The 22,487-nt window shown below is 41.4% G+C and overlaps 2 pseudogenes; both read left to right on the top strand.

The window, feature by feature from the left end:
* The first annotated feature begins 14,511 nt into the window (after positions 1-14,511).
* LOC126961759 (rRNA-processing protein FCF1 homolog) lies at positions 14,512-15,123 on the top strand (annotated as a pseudogene).
* A 6,040-nt stretch (positions 15,124-21,163) lies between these two features.
* On the top strand, positions 21,164-22,084 carry LOC126961757 (high mobility group protein B1-like; annotated as a pseudogene).
* The last annotated feature ends 403 nt before the right edge of the window (positions 22,085-22,487 follow it).

The raw sequence follows: 22,487 nt of genomic DNA, 5'->3' as shown, positions 1-22,487 counted from the left end.
TCAAAAACAAGCAAAAAAAAAAAAAAGGACAAATGGAAAAAAAATTAGACTATGCGCTCATTGTACTTATCAGGTTTATAGATTAAATATATTGGAAACTCGGGACGAATCCTGCCCACCTACCCCTCTTGCCTGCGGCTGGTCTGTCCCTAAGGAGCCGTCAAGGTGCGCACTGAAGCAGGAACAGAGCGACGTGTGACTGAGCCAGAACCGCCCGCTCGCGGGCTCATTCTCGCCTCCCGGGACTCGCCAAACGCCCTGACTGAAGGGCCGGCAGCGGAAAACGCTGCTCCGGAGCAGCACTTTGTGCTTTCCTTTGCATAGATATGAGCTAGAAATAAATGTTATTTTCTAAGAAAACGACGCCGAATCCCGTCCCGCTCCTCGAGAAGTAGGGGGTCGGGGGGTCGCGGGAGAAGGTCTTGATTTCCCGCTCAGGCCGCGGCGCTAAGGAGACGCTAGACCGAGGTCCCGTGGGATCTCCGACCCTCGGGGCTACTGGGAGAGGAGGCTTCCTGTGGTACCGGAGGACCTATCCCACCAGAGCGGCGCGGAGCTCACAACTCCGGAAGGGCCCGCGACCGCTGAACAGCGGGAACCCAGTGTGTACCCCAGCTTGGGCACCCAGGCTGCGGAGGGGTCGCCTTGCCAGGGCTCTTAGTTTTTGGATCGCGGGCTGGAGTCGTCACAGGGATCTTGCAAGGCTGGGGGCCCAGTTCCCGCTCTTTCCCGGGTGCGGATTTGGATGTAACTCGCGTCGCACACTGCGCGCTCCCCATCTCAGGTTTGGCACCACAGGCAGCGAAGGCGACGGCTGAGCAGGGTGGCTGCTACCGTTCTCCTGACAAGGGCTACAGCCTGGGAGTTTTGGGGTTCTGGGAGGTTGGGGGTGGCATGCTGCCTTCCTTGAAAAAGTGTAATCTGGGAGAGTGGCCGTGAGCACGCGACTTCGAGCCAGACCTCGTCTCTCACCCTTTTCACCTTCCCTCCTCACGCCGAGCTGAGCAAATTAGCCGCTCCTGGGCCGACCCTCTCCTTCAACCTCCAGTCCCTCCCGCTCCCCGCAGGGTGACTCCCCCGCTCCAGGAAAAGAGTGACTCCTCCCCTCGGCTGGGTCCGGCGACATCCCAAGGTAAACTTCTGGGGCCGGCTCGAGTTCCGCCAGGCAGTGAAACTTAATAGCAGGACAAGAAAACGGTTTAATAAAGAAGGGCTTTAATGGGGAACTAATTTGATTGAGTTGCCTAATTCCACTTTAATTGGAAAGGGGGTTTGGCTGTCTGGTGATGAAGTGCGAGCGCGATGAGATGAAAGTGGGGGAGAAGGACCCAGAGAAGAAAGATGCCGGCAAAAGCGATGGAGGAAAAGGGGACAAAAAAGGAGAAAAAAGAGGGAGAGAGGAGAGAGGAAAGGGAAGAGTTAGAAAAGAGGAAGGCGGGAGAAAGCGTGCGGAAGCTTCTGGGAATGTAAACTTTCTTGCCCTTGGCCGCTGCGCCCCCTAAAGCCCCGGTGCGCTCCCCCTACCGCAGGTTTTCGGAGCCTCCCAGCCTCTCTCCGCAGGGCAGTTCTGGCCGCCTCGTCCCGGTCCTCTGCCCCACCGCACCCAAGGTGTTTGTTTCGGGAAGGACCTACGCTGGGTCGAGGCTCCTCGGTTCCTGCGGGTGCTCTGGCCGGACCCGACGGGGCGGCCTGTGGACCCGCGTTACTCATCATTCCCAAGAACATCTGGAGCGTCGCAGACTTCAAGACTAGTATGTTAGTTCATCCTCACAGCAAACCAGGGTGAATCCAGAGAGTTGCTTATTACAGGCCCCATTTTACAGAGGAGGAAACTGAGGGCCATCTGGTCCAGGGAATTGTCCAATTTTCCGGGACCCTAGATCACTTTGCCTCTCCACCGCCCCTGGTGGGTCTCCTTCTCTCATGAAGCGGGATCTGCTGGTCGAGAGTGGGAGGTTTGCGGAAACTCCCCTTCCGTGAACATAGGAGGCCCAAAGAGAAGCAGTGGGCCCCCAAGCGCCCAGGCCTCGGCTCCAGGCTGTCAGCTCCTTCGGGTAGAGCTCAGGAAGGCTTCGTGAGCGGTGGGCGTTCTAGGAGTGGGATAGTGGGGCACCCGAAGTCACCACTTCCCGTCCAGGAGCGTCTGCATGTCCCAAGCCCCACAGTGGACGCCCAGGTCGGTCAGTCACAGCCCTTGGCGCCTGGGAACGTCCTGCGCCCACGGCGTGCCCCTGACGCGCTGCCATTGCACAGTCAGGAACAGGGAGGCACAGAGACCTACAATGATCGGCCTGGGGTCGCACACTCAGGCCCCAGGGAGCCAGAATCGGAACTCCAGACTCTCTGGCCTGGTGGCAGGGGCAGGGGGGCGAGTGAGTCTCCGCTTCTTGGAGCTTCCGCAGCCGGCAGGAGGGGACTGCGGCCTGAGCTTCGCTGGGATTAGCGCTAGGAAGGAATGTGTGGTACCCTGGTCGCGGGCGGCGTTCGCACTCTGGAAAGAGAGGGCAGTAGCGGCAGCGTTACTTCTTTTCCTCCTGGGAGAAGGGGGAAAGGGAATCCCCTTCCTGACCGCTACTGTCCACGTTTATTCCTGAATGCTTCCCAAAGCAAGCTGGAGCCCACTCGGCCTGGGCACTGGGAGGATGCGAACCCGGGTTGCCGCGGGTAGCTCCGACTGGTGGGGGAGACCGACTCGAAGTAGAAGCCGTCCTTTTCCCTTCCCCGCCCCACCCCTCCTGCACAACAGCAGCAGCAGCAGCGACACACTAGCACCTACTGTATGCCAAGTTCTGTCCCAACCATGTTCCCCAGCAGAATCCTGCTCAGTGGGCAAGGAAGAGCCTAGAGCACAGGTCCAGGCACAATCGCCGGCTGAGGTTATTCATTCTTGAATTACTTCAGTCAGCAAATATTTGCTAAGTACTCATTGTATGTCAGGCCCAGTCCTAGGACCCTGTGATACACAAGTGCACACAAGGGAGGTCTGGCCGGGGAAGGCCCCTTCGGCAAGGCACTCTGCCTCAGTTAAATGGTGGAATAGTAGGGTCTGTCTCTCTGGGTGCTGTGAGGAGTAAATGAAATAATATCCAAAAGCTCTCAGCTCAGTGCTTGCTCACTAGGTGTTCACTATTACAATTATCATATCCTTTGGTGTGGATGGTGTGGTCTCATTCAACAAAGGAGTCAACAGCTCAGAGAGATCCAGTGACTGGAGCAAATGGGGCTTCTGAGCCCTCTATAGTGTCACAGATTATGGGAGACATCCCCGCCCAGGGCAAGGGGCCACACAGACAGATGGCAGAGTGTGGTTCTATAAATGCCTCAGAGGAAGTGAGTCCTGAGGGGGTTGGCCAGGGGCAGCACTGTGATCTGTGGTAGGAGGTTGGGGAAGCAGTCAGGGGTCCCGCTGGACTAGCAACTGGAAAGGGAGGAGGTGGAGACAGGCTGTTGAGGTCACACAGAGTCAGTGGTTAGATCATGGAGAACCTTGAGTGCCAGAAACTGGGCCTGGACTTCAGTACTGGGAGCTGTTGACAACAGGACCTGGTAAGATTTGCATCTGGATTTGGTAGATTATTTGGAGACAGCCCAACCTCTCCCTCAGGAGCCATGACAAATAGTAGTGTCAAAAAGGAATCAGTAGAAGTAGGGAGAGGGAGACAAGAGGGCCCCTGCAAGAACTGCTAGGAGCCAAACAACCCATTGTTGATCTGGTGTTGGGAGTAAGTGAGGAAGACAGCTGATTCCCTTCTGGAGAAGAGACAAGATTGGAGGGCGTGGAGAAGCTTTGTGTTCAACTTCAGAGTTTGAGGGACATGTGGGTCTTCTCAGCATGGACACCAAATTGTAGAAAGAGTCAACTGTTGTCTTGGGAGGAATGAGGTGGCCCAGCTCCCTGGCCCTGAGGACACAGGACTCCATTAGCGGAGGCCATGGGCCTGAGAGAGATGTTGAGACCCTCTCACCATGTCTCTTTGTGCCAAGAGGACTGGCCTCTTAAAACATTCTCTTAAAATTTTGCACGCTGTTAAGGTCATCGTTCTGAGGCAGACAGCCTGTCCTTGGGTTAATTGTGACACCAAATCTTAAATGTCAGGGCTCCCCACCTGTACAAGTCCCTTTCAACCTGTCCCTGCCCTCTGCTCCCTGAAGCTGTAGTTTCAGCTGCTTTTCTCCCCTCTCTCCATCTGTCCACCGCTGCCTCCCTATGCCTCTGCCCTCTGGCCATGCTGTGCTCCTCAGACCTACATAACTGTCCCCAGAAGACACAGGACTCCGTTAGTGGAGGCCATGGCCCTGGGAGAGGTGTTGAGACCCTCTCACCATGTCTCTTGGTGCCAAGAGGACTGGCCTCTTAACGTAACAGACCATGCCTTGCCCATGGAGGTCACCTCTGCCTGGAAAGCTCTTCTCATTTTCCTCTTCTTTAAGGATTCTCCTCACTTTCCCTAGGGTCCAGTTTCACAGGTGGACTTACTGTGAACCAGTGAAGCTTAACCTTCAGGGCTCCACACCTGGCATGTTCCTCTCAAGGTTTTGCACTTTGTGCATACAGTCAAGCGACTTCTATCTTAAAACTTCAGGCTCCATTAAAAACTGCATCTGCCTGCTGGGCATGGTGGCTCACGCCTGTAATCCCAATGCTTTGGGAGGCCAAGGTGGGCAGATCACGAGGTCAGGAGATCGAGACCATCCTGGATAGCACAGTGAAGCCCCATCTCTACTAAAACTACAAAAAATTAGCCAGGTGTGGTGGTGGGTGCCTGTAGTCCCAGCTACTCAGGAGGCTGAGGCAGAAGAATGGCGGGAACCCAGGAGATGGGGCTTGCAGTGAGCAGAGATCACACCACTGCACTCCAGCCTGGACAACAGAGCGAGACTCTGTCTCAAAAACAAAAAACAAAAAACAAACAAATAAACAAACAAAACAAAAAAACTGCATCTGCCACTGCCCAGTTTAGCTGCACCCTCATGGCTGCCTGTTCCTGTTAACTACTGTTGCATAACAAATGACCCCAAAATGTAGTGGTTTAAACAATAACCATTTTATTGTATCATTTATGGGTCAGAAATTTGGGCAGAGCTTTTTTTATTGTTGACCAAGATCTCTTGGTGGTATTCGGCTGGTAGATGTGTTGGTCTGGAGATCCCAAGACAGGTTCAGTCACATGTCTGACTCCTTGGTATGAATGGCTGGAAGGCTGGGCTCAGCTGGACAGTTGATTGGAGCACTTCCATCATGGTATCCTCAAGATATCAGACCTCTTACATGTTGACTCAGGGTTCCAAGGCAGATTTCCCAGAGAGCAAAGTGGAAGTTACATGACCTTTTATGACCTAACCTCATAGGTCAGAGGATATGACAAGAGTGTATTATTTGCAAGTGATTGACACTCAAGTCACACTGACTTAAAAAGAAGGAATTTTCTTTTTTTCTTCTTCATAGTAATGACAATAATAATAATTATAGACATTTACAACTAAAATTTCCAGAGTATATATCAGGGAGAGTAGGAATCAGGTGTTCAAACACCATCAGCTGAGCTGCTTTTCTCCATCTCTTAGATCAGCTGTACTCTAAGTTGTCTTCATGTCAGGCAGACTTTCTCCAAATGAAGTACAAATGGCCATCAGTGGCCTCAGGCTTGCATTCTACTTTCTCTTTTGTAGTTAAACGAAACATTTTGAAAATGGCTCATTGACTAGACTTTTATCATCTTTCCATCCCAGAACCAATGGAGAATGGGACCTACTGGAAAATCAAGCTTTCAGGATAGCTGAATGTTTGCCCATTTCAGCCCTAAATAGTCTTTGTTCTAGCATTTTAGGGTAGGAGCTTTAGAAGGATGTTACTTGCTTTTCCATTTTCTTTTCCGAAGGCTACTACTGACATGCTCCAGGTGTTCTTTGATTCAGCATATTGCGATGTGCCATAACAGGGTCATGGGATCTTATTAGAGTGAAGGTTCACTGGCTTTGGCACTAAGAAATGCTTTTCCAATGTGCTTTTTACTTTAAAAACTTTTTACTGTAAAAACTTTCAAGTGTATAAGAAAGTAGAGAATAGTATAATAAATCTGAATATTTGTATACTAATCATATAAATTTAATAACTATTTAACATTTTGTCACATTTATTCCACCTTAGTTTTTGACAAATTTAAAAGCAAATTACAGACATTGTGAAATGTCACTGTGAAATACCTCAATATGAATACTTCATCTCTAAACAAAGCCACAATATATTAGTATACTATCAATATTAAAAATAATCCCTTTATATAACCTAATATTTAATATATATTAAAATTTACCTAATTGCCCCAGTTGGAAATACTTTATAAATTTAACAGTTGATTTGTTCAAACCAGGATTTGGTTGCCTATAGCAGACACTGTCAGAGCCCCACCCATAGCCCTTGGACCTTTCAGTCTACTGATTTCCAACTTTCAAGACCAGTTTCTCTGGGCCTAAAGGCTTCTATTTTAGAACCACAAAAGGGAGAGACATACCAGGGTTGTAACGATGAGACCCATCCTTCCTAGAGAAGGTGATAAAAGGTTCATTGTTTGTAGAATATTTAAAACAATAATAATACTAAAAGTTGGTCTGCTTTTTTTTTTTTTTTTTTTTTTTTTTTTTTGAGATGGAGTCTCGCTCTGTCGCCCAGGCTGGAGTGCAGTGGCCGGATCTCAGCTCACTGCAAGCTCCGCCTCCCGGGTTCGGGCCATTCTCCTGTCTCAGCCTCTGGAGTAGCTGGGACTACAGGCGCCCGCCACCTCGCCCAGCTAGTTTTTTGTATTTTTTAGTAGAGACGGGGTTTCACCATGTTAGCCAGGATGGTCTCGATCTCCTGACCTAGTGATCCGCCCGTCTCGGCCTCCCAAAGTGCTGGGATTACAGGCTTGAGCCACCGTGCCCGGCCAGTCTGCTTTTTAAGTTATTACCATTTCCCAGCAATTTTGAACAATGTCAGAGATAAAATGTTTCTCACCTCAAAGAACTTTTGTTGGTGGTCTAAATTCTAAACAATCCCTGCAGTGATTGTTGAGTTTAAATTATGTGTGTGTGTATACACACAAACACACCCACACTATACATATTTCTTTACATATATCACAAATCGTCACAACTATTATTTTTCTGTTTACATACAGTAAAATTGACTTTTTCATAGTACATTTCTAAAAGGTTGACCGTATGTATAGATTTGTCTAACCACCATCACAATCAGGATTCAGAACAGCTCTGTCACCCCAGAAAACGTCCCTGTGCTGCCCCTTTATAATCAAACCCTCTCCCTTACCCATAATCTCTGGAAACCACTGATCTGTTCTCTGTCTTTACAGTTTCTTCTTTTCCAGAATGTTATACAAACGAAACTAGACAGTATGCAGCCTTTGGAGACTGACTTCTTTCACTTAGCATAATCCCTTTGCGATCCATCCAAATTGTTGCACGCGTCAATAGCCCATTCCTTTTTACTGCTGGATAATATTCAATTGTATTGATCTACCACTATTTGTTTATTCACTCACGGTTACAGGACATTTGGGTTGTTTCAGTTTTTGGTAATTACAAATGAGGTTGCTATAAACATTCACAAACAGGCTTTTGTGTGATCACAAGTTTTCACTTCTCCAGGAAAATACCTCCCAATCCTAGAGGAGTTTCTGCATCTAATCTACTTTCTGTCTCTATAAATTTGTTTAGTCTGGACAATTCATACAAATAGAATCATATAATATATGGCCTTTTGTGACTGGCTTCTTTCACTTAGCATAAATGTTTTCAAGGTTCATCCATGTTGCATCATGCATCAGTTCATCATTCCTTTTCATAGCCAAATAATATTCATATATATTGATATATATATAATTTATCCATTCATCAGTTGATGGACATTTGGGTTGTTTCCACTTTTTGGCTATTATGAATACTTCTGCTATATGTTTTCATTCTCTTGGTATATACTTAGGAGGGGAAATGCTGGGTCATTTTTCTCTATGTTAACCTTTGGAAGAACTACCAATTTTTTTTTTACACAGCAACTGCATCATTTTACATTCCCACAAGCAATCCAATAGGGTAGTATCAGTTTCTTCACATCCTCACCAACGCTTGTTTTTATCTGTCTTTTTTTTGTTTTGTTTTTTTGAGACAGGGTCTCACTCTATCGCCCAGGCTGGAGTGTAGTGGCGAGATATCAGCTCACTGCAACCTTGACCTTTGGGCTCAAGTGATCCTCTCACATCAGCCTCCCGAGTAGCTGGGACTACAAATGCATGCCACCATGCCCAGCTAATTTTTAAATTTTTTGTAGACTTGGGGTCTTCTTATGTTTATGTTGCCCAGGCTCGTCTTGAGCTGCTGGACTCAAGCAATCCTCCTGCCTCAGCCTCCCAAAGTGATGGCCTTACAAGTGTGAGCTACTTTGCCTGGATATTTTTATCTGTCTTTTTAGTTCTAGCCATCCTAGTGGGTGTGAAGTGGCATCTTGCTGTGGTTCTGATTTGTATTTCCCTGACAATTAATAATGTTGAACATCTTTTCATGTGCTTTCTGGCCATTTGTGTGTCTTTTTTGGAAAAATGTCTATTCAAGTCATTTGACTACTTTGAAATTGTATTTGTCTTTTTACTTTTGAGTTGTAAAATTTATTTATATCTTCTAGATACAAGCCCCTTATTAGTTAGGTGAATTACAAGTATTTTCTTCTATTCTGTGGTTTTTCTTTTCACTTTCTTGGCGGTGTCTTTTGTAACACAAAAGTTTTTAGTTTTGATGAAGTCCAGTTCATCGGTTTTTTTTTTTTTTTTTTTTTTTTTTTTTGTAGTTTGTATTTTTCGTATCACATCTAAGAAACTACTACCTAGACCAAGGTCATGAAGATATACATCTATATTTTCTTCTTCAAATAGTTTTATAGTTTTAGATCTTATATTTAAGTTTTTAATTCATTCTGAGTTAATTTTTGCATATGTATGAGATATTATCTTAATTCATTCTTTTACATGTGAATATCCAATTGCCCCAGCATTATTTGTTGAAAAAACTATACCTCAAAGGATCAATGCTTGAAGGGATAGGTATTCCATTTCCCATGATGTGATTATTACACATTGCATGTCTGTATCAAAATATCTCATATACCAAATAAATATACACCTACTATGTACCCACAAAAAAGTACAAAAATTTTAAAAAGAAAGATTGTTCTTTCCCCATTGAATTGTCTTGGGACCCTTATCAAAACTCAATTAAGCCTGAGAAGAGCTTTGACAATGAAAGAAAACAAAAAATCTAAACAAAAAGAATTTCTCAACTAACCATAAATGTGAGGGTTTATTTCTGAACTCTCAGTTTATTCTATTGATCTATATACCTATCTTTATACCAGTACCACACTGTATCAATTACTGTATCTTTGTAGTAAGTTTGAAATTGGGAAGTATGAATCTTCCAGCTTCTTTTCCAAGATTGTTTTGACCACATGGTGTCCCTTGAATTTCCATATAAATTTTAGAATCTGCCTGTCAATTTCTACAAAGTAGTTAGCTGGAAACTGATGTGAATCACATTAAATTTGTAGATCAACTTGATAAGTATTACCATCTTAACAATATTAAGTTTTTTATCCATGAACATGGGATGTCTTTTTATTTATTAGAGTCTTCTTTAATTTCTTTCAACAATACTTTGTAGTTTTCAGAGCATAAGTTTTGCATTTCTTTTGCTAAATATATTTGTAAGTATTTTACTGTTTTTGATACTACTGTAAATTGAATTGCTTCCTTAATTTCATATTTGGATTGTTCTTTGCAAATATATAGCAATATGATTAATTTATGAATATTGACCTAGCGTCCTGCAACTTTACCAAACTAATTTGTTAGTTCTAATTGTTTTAAGTGGGTTCCTTAGGATATTCCTTTTACAAGATTATGTCTTCTGAAAACAGATAGTTTCACTTATACATTTCAAATCTGGATGCCTTTTATTTCATTTTCTTGCCTAATTTTCCTGGCTAGAACCTTCAGTAAAATGTTGAATATAAGCAGCAAGACTGGATATCCTTGTTTTGTTCCTGTTCTTCAGGTGAAATCATTTAATCTTTCCCCATTAAATATAATGTTAGTTGTTATTTTTTGTAGATGTCCTTTATCAGGTTGAAGAAGTTTCTTTCTATTCTAGTTTACTGAATGTTTTTATTATGAGGTGTTAAATTTTATAAAATGTTTTTTTCTGCATTGAGAAAATCATACGGTTTTTTAAAATCATTTATTATATTGATATGGTGTGTGTGTGTGTGTGTGTGTGTATATATATATATATATATAAATTAATTTTTTTTTTTTTTTTTGAGATGGAGTCTTGCTCTGTTTTCCAGGCTGGAGTGAAGTGATGTGATCTCGGCTCACTGCAACCTCCACCTCCTGGATTCGAGTGATGATTCTGCCTCAGCCTCCCAAGTAGTTGGGAGTACAGGCACATGCCTGCCTAATTTTTGTATTTTTACTAGCGATGGGGTTTCACCATGTTGGCCAGGTGGTCTCAAACTCCTGACCTCAGGTGATCTGCCTGCCTCAGCCTCCCAAAGTACTGAGATTACAAGCATGAGCCACTGCACCCTGCCATGATATGGTATAGTCTATTAATTGGTTTTCAAATTTTAAAGCAGCTTCATAATCTTGGGTTAAATTCCACTTGGTCATGGTATATAATACTTTTTGTATGTTGCTGAATTTAGCTTGTTAGTATTTTGCTGAGAATTTTTAAATCTATATTCATAAAAGATATTGGTCTGTAGTTTTCTTTTCTTGTGATGTCTTTGTCTGGCTTTAGTATCAACATAATCTGGCCTCATAGAATGAGTTGGGAAATGGTCCCTCCTCTGATTTGTCAGAAAAGTTTGTGAAGAATTGGTATTAATTCTTGAAGTGTTTGGTAGAATTTGCCAGTGAAACCATCTGGGTCTGGGCTTTTCTTTATGGGTAGGTTTTGATTACTAATTCAATCTCTTGTTATAGATCTGTTCAGGTTTTTCTATTGCTTCTTCAACCAGTTTCAGTAGTTTGTGTCTTTCTAGGAATTTGTTCCTATTTTAATAAAGAATTTGTCCCTTATTATTTCTGTAAGGTCAGTAGTAATGTCCCTTCTTTCACTCCTGCTTTTAGTTTTTTGCTTTTTTGTTTGTTTGTTTGTTTTTTGTTTTGTTTGTTTGTTTGTTTTTTTGAGACAGAGTCTTGCCCTGTCACCCAGGCTGGAGTGCAGTGGCACAATCTCAGCTCACTGCAACCTCCACCTCCCAGGTTCAAGTGATTCTCCTACCTCAGCCTCCCAAGAAGCTGGGATTAAAGACATGTGCCACCACACTCGGCTAATTTTTGTATTTTTATTAGAGATGGGGTTTCACCATGTTGGCCAGGCTAGTCTTGAACTCCTGATCTCAATTCGATCTGCCCACCTCAGCCTCCCAAAGTGCTGGGATTACAGGCACTGTGCCCGGCCAATTTTAGTAATTCGAGTCCTCAGTCTTTTTTAATTGGTCAGTCTAGCTAAAGGTTTGTCAATTTTGTTTATCCTTTCAAAGGACAAATTGTTTTTCAATTTTCTTTATTGTTTTTCATTAATTTCCACTTTAATCTTTATCATTTTCTTCTTTCTGCTTCCTTTTAGTTTAGTTTGCTCATTTTATTGTTGAGTGTTGATGTAATTTGGCTCTGTGTCCCCATCCAAATCTCATCTCGAATTGCAATCCCCTTTTTTGAAGAAGAGACCTGGTGGGAGGTGATTAGATCATGCAGGTGGTTTCCCCCATGCTGTTCTTGTGATAGTGAGGAAGTTTTCATGAGATATGTCATTTTGAAAGTGGCTATTTTCTCTGCACTGTGTCTCCTGCCGCCATGTAAGATGTTCCTTGCTTTCCCTACACCTTCTACATGATTGTAAGTTTTCTGAGGCCTCCTCAGCCATGTGGAACTGTGAGTCAATTAAACCTCCTTTCTTTATAAACTACCTTGCCTCAGGTATTCTTTATAGCAGTGTGAAAATGGACTAATTCAAGTGTTGACATTTCTTTAACTATTCTTTATACAAGTCCTTTGTTGAATATGATTTGCACACGTTTTCTTCCAGTCTGTAGATTGTCTTTTCATTGTCTCAGTATCTTTTACAGAGCAAAAGTTTTTAATTTTTACTAAGTCCAATTTATCAATATTTAAATGCATTATGTTTTGGTGTCATATCTAGGAACTCTTTGCCTAAATCAAAGTAACAGATATTTTTCTCCTGGCCTTTCTTCTAAGATTTTAATAGCTTTTCATTTTACCATTAGATCTATGATTAATTTTTAGGGTTTTTTTTTGCATAAGACATAAGTTTGGATTGAAGTTCATTCTTTTGCATTTGAATGAACAATTGTTTAAATGCTATATGTTGAAATTGCTTTTTCTTATTGAATGGTCTTTTTACCTTTGTCAAAAGATCAATTGGCCCCTTTCTGTGCATCTACTTCTGGACTCTATTCTGTTTCATTGATCTGTGTATTTATCTTTTTTGCTAATATCATGCTGTTTTGATTACTTTAGATTTAGAATAAATATTAAAAGTGGGTACCATGAATTCTCAAAATTTATTCTTCTTTTTTGAAAATGTTTTTGATCATTCTTGCTCCTTTGGCCTTCCATATAAATTTTAGAATAGGCTGTTTATATCTACAAAAACAACTTCTGGGATTTTGATTGGAATTGTATTAAACCTATAGATCTATTTAGAGAGAGTTAAAATTCTTACTATACTGAGTATTCCAACCCATAAACATGATATATTTTCCTTCCATTTAGATTTTTAAATTTATTTTTGTCAGCATTTTGTAGTTTTCAGCTTACAGATTCTGAACATGTTCTGTTAGATTTATACCTGTTTCAGCCAATTGTGGTGGCTTACACCTGTAATCCCAGCTACTCAGGAGACTGAGGTAGTAGGATAGCTTGAGCCCAGGAGTTTGAGGCTGCAGTGAGCTATGATTGCACCATTGTATTTCAGCCTGTAAGAGAGAGTGTTAGTCTGGCTCTGTCACCTAGGCTGGGGTGCAGTGGTGCAATGGCATGATCTTGGCTCACTGCAACTTCTGCTTCAAGCAATTCTCCTGTCTCAGCCCCCCGAGTAGCTGGGATTATAGGCATGCATCACCACGCCTGGCTAATTTTTTGTATTTTTAGTAGATACGGGTTTTCACCATGTTGGCCAGGCTGGTCTTGAACTCCTGACCTCAAGTGATCCGCCCGCCTCGGCCTCCCTCCCAAAGTGCTGGGATTACAGGCACGAGCCCCCTTGCCCGACCCCCCTATTTCTTTTTTTTTTTTTTTTTTTTAAGATTTATACCTATTTGGTCTCCAATTGTTCATTACTATTATGTAGATGAACATTTCATATTTAAATGCTGACATTGTATAAAGCAACTTTGCTACATTCACTTATTATTTATAGGAGCTTTGCTTGTATATTCCTTGGAATTTCCTACATGGATAATCATGTCATCTGTAAGTAAGGATAGTTTTACTACAATATTGAATAGTAGTCATGAGAGTAGAGATTCTTGCTTTGTCCCATTTTGGAGTGCAAAGATTCAGTCTTTCCCCATTAAATATGGTATTCGTACTGGGTGTGGTGTTCTGGGATTCAGGCTGCCTCTACATCCAGATTGGGAGATATTGGAGGAATAAAAACCAAGAAAACTCACCACTATAGTAATGATTCTTCAAGTTTTGGTTTCCTTTTCCAATCCTCTTGTTACTATTTACTTTTCAGAGTCCTCAGATTGCTGCTTCATGCATTTTTTCCAGGATTTTTTGTTGCATTCAATGTAAGAGACAGGGTGGAATGTGCTTACTTCATCTTAACTGGAACCAGAACCAAATGATCATTTTAAAATTACATATTCTTCACTACGCATTGTATTCGACATGGAAGTTAATTCAGAGGAATCCCAGTTAAACAGTCAATCCCAACATATGTAGACTCAACATATGAGCCACATTTATTTCAAGAGTAAGTTTATAAAGGTTTGGAACTGTGGGCACTTGCTTAGGGTGTAGTCTGTTCCTCCAAACTCTGTTGTACTACATATTCCTATTTAAATGGTATTTAAATGGTAGATATGAAATAAATGATAGTTTAGTGAGTTGAAGGTGAAGAATCAGAACCTGAGTTATTTAAATCTGTTACTTTGTGTGCCCTCTTAGAGATTTTATTTGTGTTAAAAATTTAAAACAATAAAACAAAGTGTGAATTCTGAGGCACAATATTTTTGTTTGGTATGCATAGTGCAGTTCACGTAAAAATGGAAGCTGTTAATCCCAAATCTTTACTTGTCTCTTGTATAATCATTTTCTGAATCTTTATGGTATTCACACTTTCAGAAGTGTTTTTAATGTGTGACATTTGTTAAAACTTTGTTAAAATCCATTTTGTTGGTGATTACGGAAGAAACAAAAGTGTGGTGTGACCATGGGGAAGCAAAATAAAACAAGGAAATATGCAAACATGAGGCGAATGCTTAGTGTCAGAGGTCAGAGGCTTAAAGAAAAGGATAGATTAAAATCTAAAAAGAAAGAAAAGAAGAATCCCATTGGGATTGGGGATTCTTCTCGTTGGGGAAAGAGGAGTTCCCCAACGCCCTTCCTGCTTATTTTTCCAATATAATACACAGCTCGGCCCACCTTACCACATCCTCGTTGATACCAACTTTATCAACTTTTCCATAAAAGCCAAACTGGACTTAGTGCAGTCAGTGATGGATTGTCTGTATGCCAAGTGTATCCCTTGTATAACTGATTGTGTAATGGCTGAAACTGAGAAATTGGGGCAGAAGTATCAAGTGGCTTTAAGGATCACCAAGGATCCAAGATTTCAACTATTACCATGTACACACAAAGGAACCTATGCAGATGACTGCTTAGTACAGAAGTAACTCAGCATAAGTGTCACATTATGGCCACAGTTGACTGGGACCTTAAAAGAAGAATCTGTAAGATTCCTGGAGTTCCTATCATGTATGTTTCTAACCATAGATACAACATTGAATGGATGCCAGTTGATTATGGAGCCCCTCAATTCTAATTCTTACAAGACACAGTTCCTCTGCCTTTCCTTCCACCAACTTTCTCTTGTTGCCAGTTCATTACACATGCAATAGCATGAATTTTTATTCTGTTGACCTATTAGCTCTATTATGAGCTGAGGATGGTTAAATATGCTCACTCTTTTTTTTTTTTTTTTTTTTTTTTTTTGAGATGAAGTTTCGCTCTTGTTGCCCAGGCTGGGGTACAGTGGCGTGATCTTGGCTCGCTGCACCCTCTGCCTCCCCGGTTTGGGCAGTTCTCCTGCCTCAGCCTCCCGAGTGACTGGGGTTGCAGGCATGCGCCACCATGCCCAGCAGACTTTTTTTTTTTTCTTTTCTTTTCTTTTTTTGGTATTTTTTAGTAGAGACAAATATTTTTGTATTTTTAGTACAGAAAAATATTCCTTGGCCTCCTAGGGTGCTGGGATTGCAGGCCTGGCCATCGTACCTGGCCTGCTCACTTTTTGATGCTGTTTTGAAATTGATATTTTGTCTCATAAAAATTTTAGGCCAGGGACAGTGGTTTGCACCTGTGGTCCCAGCACTTTGGGAGGCCGAGGTGGGCAGACCACCTGAGGTCAGGAGTTTGAGACCAGCCTAGGCAACATGGCAAAACCCCATCTCTAATAAAAATACAGAAAAAGTTGGCCGGGTGTGGTGTTGCGTGCCTGTGGTCCTGGCTGCTGGGGAGGCTGAGGCAGAAGAGTCACTTGAACCCAGGAGGTGGAGGTTGTGGTGGGCCGGGATTGCGCCACTGCATTCCAGCCTAGGTGACAGAGTGAGACTGTCTCAAAAAAAAAAAAAAAAAAAAAAAAAAAAAAAATTAATGATGGTCAAAGGGTGCAAAATCTCAGACAGGAAAAATATGTTTTATACTTTTTTGGAGTTCTGTTGTACACTTCTGTTATACTTTTTTTGAGTGGTGCATATACTTAACAGTGGAGTATTATGCATTTCAAAATTGATGTTCTCATCACAGAAATGTATTTGAACTGCCAGGCATGGTGGCTTACGCCTGTAATTGCAGCACTTTGGGAGGCCAAGACGGGAGGATCACCTGAGGTCACGAGTTCGAGACCAGCCTGGCCAACATGGAGAAACCGTGTCTCTACTAAAAACACAAAATTAGCTGGGCGTGATGGCGAATGCCTGTAATCCCAGCTACTCAGGAGGCTGAGGTGGGAGAATCGCTTGAACCCAGGAGGCGGAGGTTGTGGTAAGCTGAGATCTTACCATTACACTCCCGCCTGGGCAACAGGAGCGAAACTCCATCTCAAAAAAAAAAAAAAAAAAAAAAAAAAAAAAAAATGTATTTGAAATTTGAAGTATTGGGTATGTTAACTAGCTTGATTTAATTATTCTACATTGTATCCACAATTTATGACATCACTTTGTAACCCGTAAATTTATACAATTATAAATTGTCAATTTACAATAAAAAATTTTTGTTGCGTCTAACATTATCCATTCTTTTCAATCTCTCCTCATCTATAAAATCTGCTGCCAAATGTAGTTATAACAGTGAAACAGACTATACCAGGCAAATTAAGCTGTGTGCACAGTAAGGATAATTTATTTTTATTTTTTTATTTAACTTTTAAGTTCAGGGATGCAGGTTTTTTATACAGGTAAACTCGTGGCACAGGGGTTTGGTGTACAGATTATTTCATCACCCAGGTACTCAGCCTACTACCCAATAGTTATTTTTTCTGCTCCTCTCCCTCCTCCCAACCTCTACCCTCTGGTAAGCCCCAGTGTTTGTTGTTTCCCTCTTTGTGTCCATGTGGTCTCATCATTTAGCTCCTACTTATAAGTGAGAACATGCGGTATTTGGTTTTCTGTTCCTGAGTTAGTTTGCTAAGGATAATGGCCTCCAGCTCCATCTATGTTCCTGCAAAGGACATGATTTCATTCTTTTTATGGCTGCATAGTATTCCATGGCATATATGAACCACATTTTCTTTGTGCAGTCTTCTGTTGATGGGCATTTAGGTTGATTCCATGTATTTGCTATTGTGAATAGTGTTGCAATGAACCTACGCATGCATGCATGTCTTTACGATAGAATGACTTATATTCTTTTGGGTATATACCCAGTAATGGGATTGCTGGGTCGAATGGTATTTCTGTCTTTAGGTTTTTGAGGAATTGCTACACTGTCTTTCACAAAGAACTAATTTACGCTCCCATCAACATGTAAATGTGTTCCCTTTTCTCCACAACCATGCCAGCATCTGTTGTTTTTTGCCTTTTTAATAATGGCCATTCTGACTGTTGTGAGATGGCCTCTCACTGTGGTTTTGATTTGCATTTCTCTAATGATCAGTGATGTTGAGCTTTTTTTCATATGATTGTTGGCCACATGTATGTCTTCTTTTGAAAAGTGTTCATGTCGTTTGCCCACTTTAATGGGGTTGTTTGTTGTTATTTGTAAATTTGGTTAAGTTCCTGATAGATGCTATTGTGGATAGCATTATTGTGGATTGCATTATTGTCGATATTATACCTTTGTCAGATGCATAGCTTATAAAAATTTTCTCCCATTTTATAGGTTGTCTGTTCACTCTGTTGATAGTTTCCTTTGCTGTCCAGAAGCTTGTTAATATAAATAGATCTCATTTGTCAATTTTTGCTTTTGTTGCAATTGCTTTTGGTGTCTTCATCATGAAATCTAACTCCAGAATGGTATTACCTAGGTTGTCTTCCAGGGATTTTATAGTTTTAAGTTTTCCATTTAAGTCTTTAATTCATCTTGAGTTAATTTTTGCATATGGTATAAGGAAGGGGTCCAATCTCAATTTTCTGCATATCGGTAGACAGTTATCCCAGCACCATTCATTGAACAGGGAATCCTTTCCCCATTGCTTATTTTTGTCAGCTTTGTTGAAGATCAGATAGTTGTAGCTGTGTGGCCTTATTTCTAGGCTCTCGGTTCTATTCCATTACTCTATGTGTCTGTTTTTGTACCAGTGCTGTGTTGCTTTGATTACTGTAGCCCTGTAGTATAGTCTGAGTGGAGTTTGTTTGTCTTAGCTCTTCAGGGTTTTTTTTTTTTATGGTTCCATATGAATTTTAAAATAGTATTTTTCGAGTTATGTGAAAAATATCAATGATAGTTTAATAGGAATAGCATTGAATGTATGAATTGCTTTGGGCAGTATGGCCATTTTAATGATATTTATTCTTTCTATTTGTGAGCATGGAATGTTTTTCCATTTGTTTGTGTCATCTCTAATTTTTTTGAGCAGTGTTTTATAGTTCTCTTTGTAAAGATTGTTCACCTCCCTGGTTAGCTGTATTCCTAGGTATTTTATAATTTTTCATGGCAATTGTGAATGGGATTGTGTTCCTAATTTGGCTCTCGGTTTGGCTGTTATTGATGTATAGGAATGTTAGTGATTTTTGCACATTGATTTTGTATTGTGAGACTTTGCTGAAGTTGTTTATCAGCTTAAGGAGCTTTTGGACTGAGACTATGGGGTTTTCTAGATATAGGATTATGTTGTCTGCAAACAGGGATAGTTTGACTTCTTCTCTTCTTAGTTGGATGCCCTTTATTTCTTCCTCTTGCCTGACTGCCCAGCCCAGGACTTCCAATACTATGTTGAACAGGAGTGGTGAGAGAGGGCATCCTTGCCTTGTGCTGATTTTCAAGGGAAATGCTTCCAGCTTTTGCCCATTCAGTATGATGTTGGCTGTGGGTTTGTCATAGATGGCTCTCATTATTTTGAGATATATTCCTTCAATATCGAGTTTATTGAGAGTTTTTAACATGAAGGGGTGTTGAATTTTATTGAAAGCATTTTCTGCATCTATTGATATAATCATGTGGTTTTTGTTTTTACTTGTGTTTATGTGATGAATCACATTTTTTGATTTGTGTATGTTGAACCAAACTTGCATCCCAGAGATGAAGCCTACTTGATTGTGGCAGATAAGCTTCTTGATGTGCTATTGGATTCAGTTTGCCAGTATTTTGTTGAGGACTTTTGCATCAATGTTCACCAAGGATATTACTGGCCTAAAGTGGGTATTTTTGTTTTGTTTTGTTTTTTGTTTTCATGTCTCTACCAGGTTTTACTATCAGGATGATGCTGAACTCACAGAATGAGTTAGGGAGGATTCTCTCCTCCTCAATTTTTTGTGATAGTTTCAGCAAGAATGGTACCAGCTCTTCTTTGTACATGAGGTAGCATTCGGCTGTGAATCCATCTGGTCTTGGGCTTTTTTTGGTTGGTAAGCTATTACTGACAATTTCAGAGCTCATTATTGATCTGTGCAAGGATTCAATTTCTTCCTGCTTCAGTCTTGGTAGAGTATATGTGTCTAGGAATTCACCAATTTCTCCTAGATTTTCTAGTTTATGTGCATAGAGATTTTTGTACTATCCTGGCAGTTGCTTGTATTTCTGTGGGGTCAGTGTTAATATCCCCTTTGTTGTTTCCAATTGTGTTTATTTGAATCTTCTCTCTTTCTTCTTTATTAGTCTAGTTAGTGGTCTATTTTATTAATTTTTTTCAAAAGATCAGCTTCAGGGTTTGTTGATCTTTTGAATGATTTTTTGTGTCTCAATGTCTTTCATTTCAGCCCTGATTTTGGTTATTTCCTGTCTTCTGCCAGCTTTGGGATTTGTTTGCTCTTGGCTCTCTAGTTCTTTTAGTTGTGATGTTAGGTTAATGTTGACTTTCGAAATACAGTCATACCTTCAAGATATTGTGGATTCAGTTTCAGATGACTGCAATAAAGTGAATTCATAATAAAGCAAGTCACACAAATTTTGGTTTCTTGGTGTGTATAAAAGTTATGTTTATACTATACCATAGTCTATTAAGTATACACTAGCATTATATCAAAGGCAATAATGTACATACCTTAATTGAAAATACTTTATTGCTAAAAAACGCTGGTGATCAGCTAAGCCTTCAGCGAGTCATAATTTTTTTGCTGGTGGAGGGTCTTGCTTCAGTACTGATGGCTGCTGACTTATCAGGTTGGTGACTGCTGAAAGTTGAGGTGGTTATGGTCATTTCTTAAAATAAGACAAAAATTTTTGTGAAGAGCCAGAATCAGCCTTGAGTAATGTATAGTAAATCTCAGTCTTGAAGTCTGGCACATAAAAAAATGTGGAGAAGACTTTTGGCTATGCCACACAAAAAGAATGAATATTTACATGGAAAAAAGAATCAAACTTTGAAGAAGAATCCCAGGAGAAACGACAAAAGATGCCAGAATAAATAAAAAGATTATGCTTGAATGACTTGATCATTTCTACCAAGAGCTGTATACTCATTTTAAAGCAATGACTCAAATAATGTCAATATTTGCTATCATTCAGCCATATTATCTGATTTTCAAAATAAAATGGAGGGTTTGTTTGTTTGTTCATTTGTTTTTGTGTTGAATTGTGAAAATTCTCTAGTGGCAATTTTCTTTTTTTTTTCTTTTTTTTTTTTTTGAGACGGAGTCTCTCTCTGTCGCCCAGGCTGGAGGGCAGTGGCGCGATCTCGGCTCACTGCAAGCTCCGCCTCCCGGGTTCACGTCGTTCTTCTGCCTCAGCCTCCTGAGTAGCTGGGACTACAGGCGCCCGCCACCACACCTGGCTAATTTTTTGTATTTTTAGTAGAGATGGGGTTTCACCATGTTAGCCAGGCTGGTCTCGATCTCCTGACCGCGTGATCCACCCACCTCGGCCTCCCAAAGTGCTGGGATTACAGGTGTGAGCCACCGCACCCGGCCTAGTGGCAATTTTCAACTCTGAAGACCACTGAAATCCACTAAAACTCATCCCCCTAAAACAAAGTAATGTACAGTATTATCATATTTGGAACTTGTGAAATTGGTTTTTGGGAATTTTTGACAAACCCTTTATATATGGGTTGCTTCATGTAAAAGAAACTTTTCACAGAGTGGAGAGAGTGAGGAGGCCTGCTCTCACAGCTGTTACAGTACATTGAGCTCCATAGACACAGCGCCAGGGCAAGTGGGAGCCAGATGGACACTGAGTGACTCTGTGCCTCACTGAGGAAAAAATAACTAAACATGGGCAAAGGAGATCCTAAGAAGCCAAGAGGCAAAATGTTATCATATGCATTTCCTGTGCAAACTTGTGAGAAGGAGCATAAGAAGCTTCAGTCAACTTCTGAGAGTTTTCTAAGAAATGCTCAGAGAGAGGCCAGGTGCGGTGGCTCACGCCTGTAATCCCAGCACTTTGGGAGGCCGAGGCAGGCAGATCACTTGATGTCAGCAGTTCAAGACTAGCCTGGTCAACATGGTGGAACCCTGTCTCTACTAAAAATCCAAATATTAGCCAGTCTTGGTGGCGGTTGTCTGTAATCCTAGCTCCTCGGGAGGCTGAGGCAAGAGAATCACTTGAACCCAGGAGGCAGAGGCTGCAGTGAGTGAGCCAAGACCTCACCACTGGGTTCCACCCTGGACGACAGAGAGACTCTGTCTCCGAAAAAATTAAAAAAAAGTGCTCAGCGAGGTGGAAGACCATGTCTGCTAAAGAGAAAGGAAAATTTGAAGATACAGCAAAGGCAAACAAGGCCCGTTATGAAAGAGAAATGAAAATCTATATCCCCCCTAAAGGGGAGACAAAAAAGAAGTTCAAGTCCAATGCACCCAAGAGGCCTCCTGCAGCCTGTTTCGTGTTCTGCTCTGAGTGTCGCCCCCAAATCAAAGAACATCTTGGCCTGTCCATTGGTGATGTTGCAAAGAAACTGGGAGACATGTGGAATAGCACTGCTGCAGATGACAAGCAGCCTTATGAAAAGAAGGTTGCGAGGCTGAAGGAAAAATACAAAAAGGATCTTGCTGCATATTGAACTAAAGGAAAGCCTGATGCAGCAAAAAAAGGGAGTCACCAAGGCTGAAAAGAGCAAGAGGAAGAAGGAAGGGGAGGAAGTTGAAGAGGATCAGGAGGAGGAGGAAGATGAAGGTGAAGAAGATGATGATGAATAAGTTGATTCTAGTGCAGTTTTTTTTTCTTGTCTAAAAAGCATTTAACCCCTCTGTACACAACTCACTCCTTTTAAAGAAAAAAAAAGTGAAATATAAGACTTTAATGTAATGTAAGGCTTTAATTATCTTTAACGTGTTTATGTTTTCCCTTTTGATCTTGTAATTTTTATTTAGTATTATTTTATAATGTCATACTTACACATACAGAGTTCAACAAAAGAACTGTCACTGTCTGCATTTCTATTTATGTAATTTTTCCCACTATTTTCATTTTATTTCATAATAATTTATGAACCTAGTTTTTCATATAGAGAAAGGGACTTAAATTGCAATGCCCCACAGGTGTGAAATATCTGAGGTACACCACTGGTAAAAGACAGCTTTCCCTGCTTACCACAGGCCC

Source organism: Macaca thibetana, chromosome 1 (assembly GCF_024542745.1).
Source record: "Macaca thibetana thibetana isolate TM-01 chromosome 1, ASM2454274v1, whole genome shotgun sequence".
Lineage (NCBI taxonomy): Eukaryota > Metazoa > Chordata > Mammalia > Primates > Cercopithecidae > Macaca > Macaca thibetana.
Note: the sequence above shows the minus strand (reverse complement) of the source record. Positions and strands in the feature narration are given on the sequence as shown.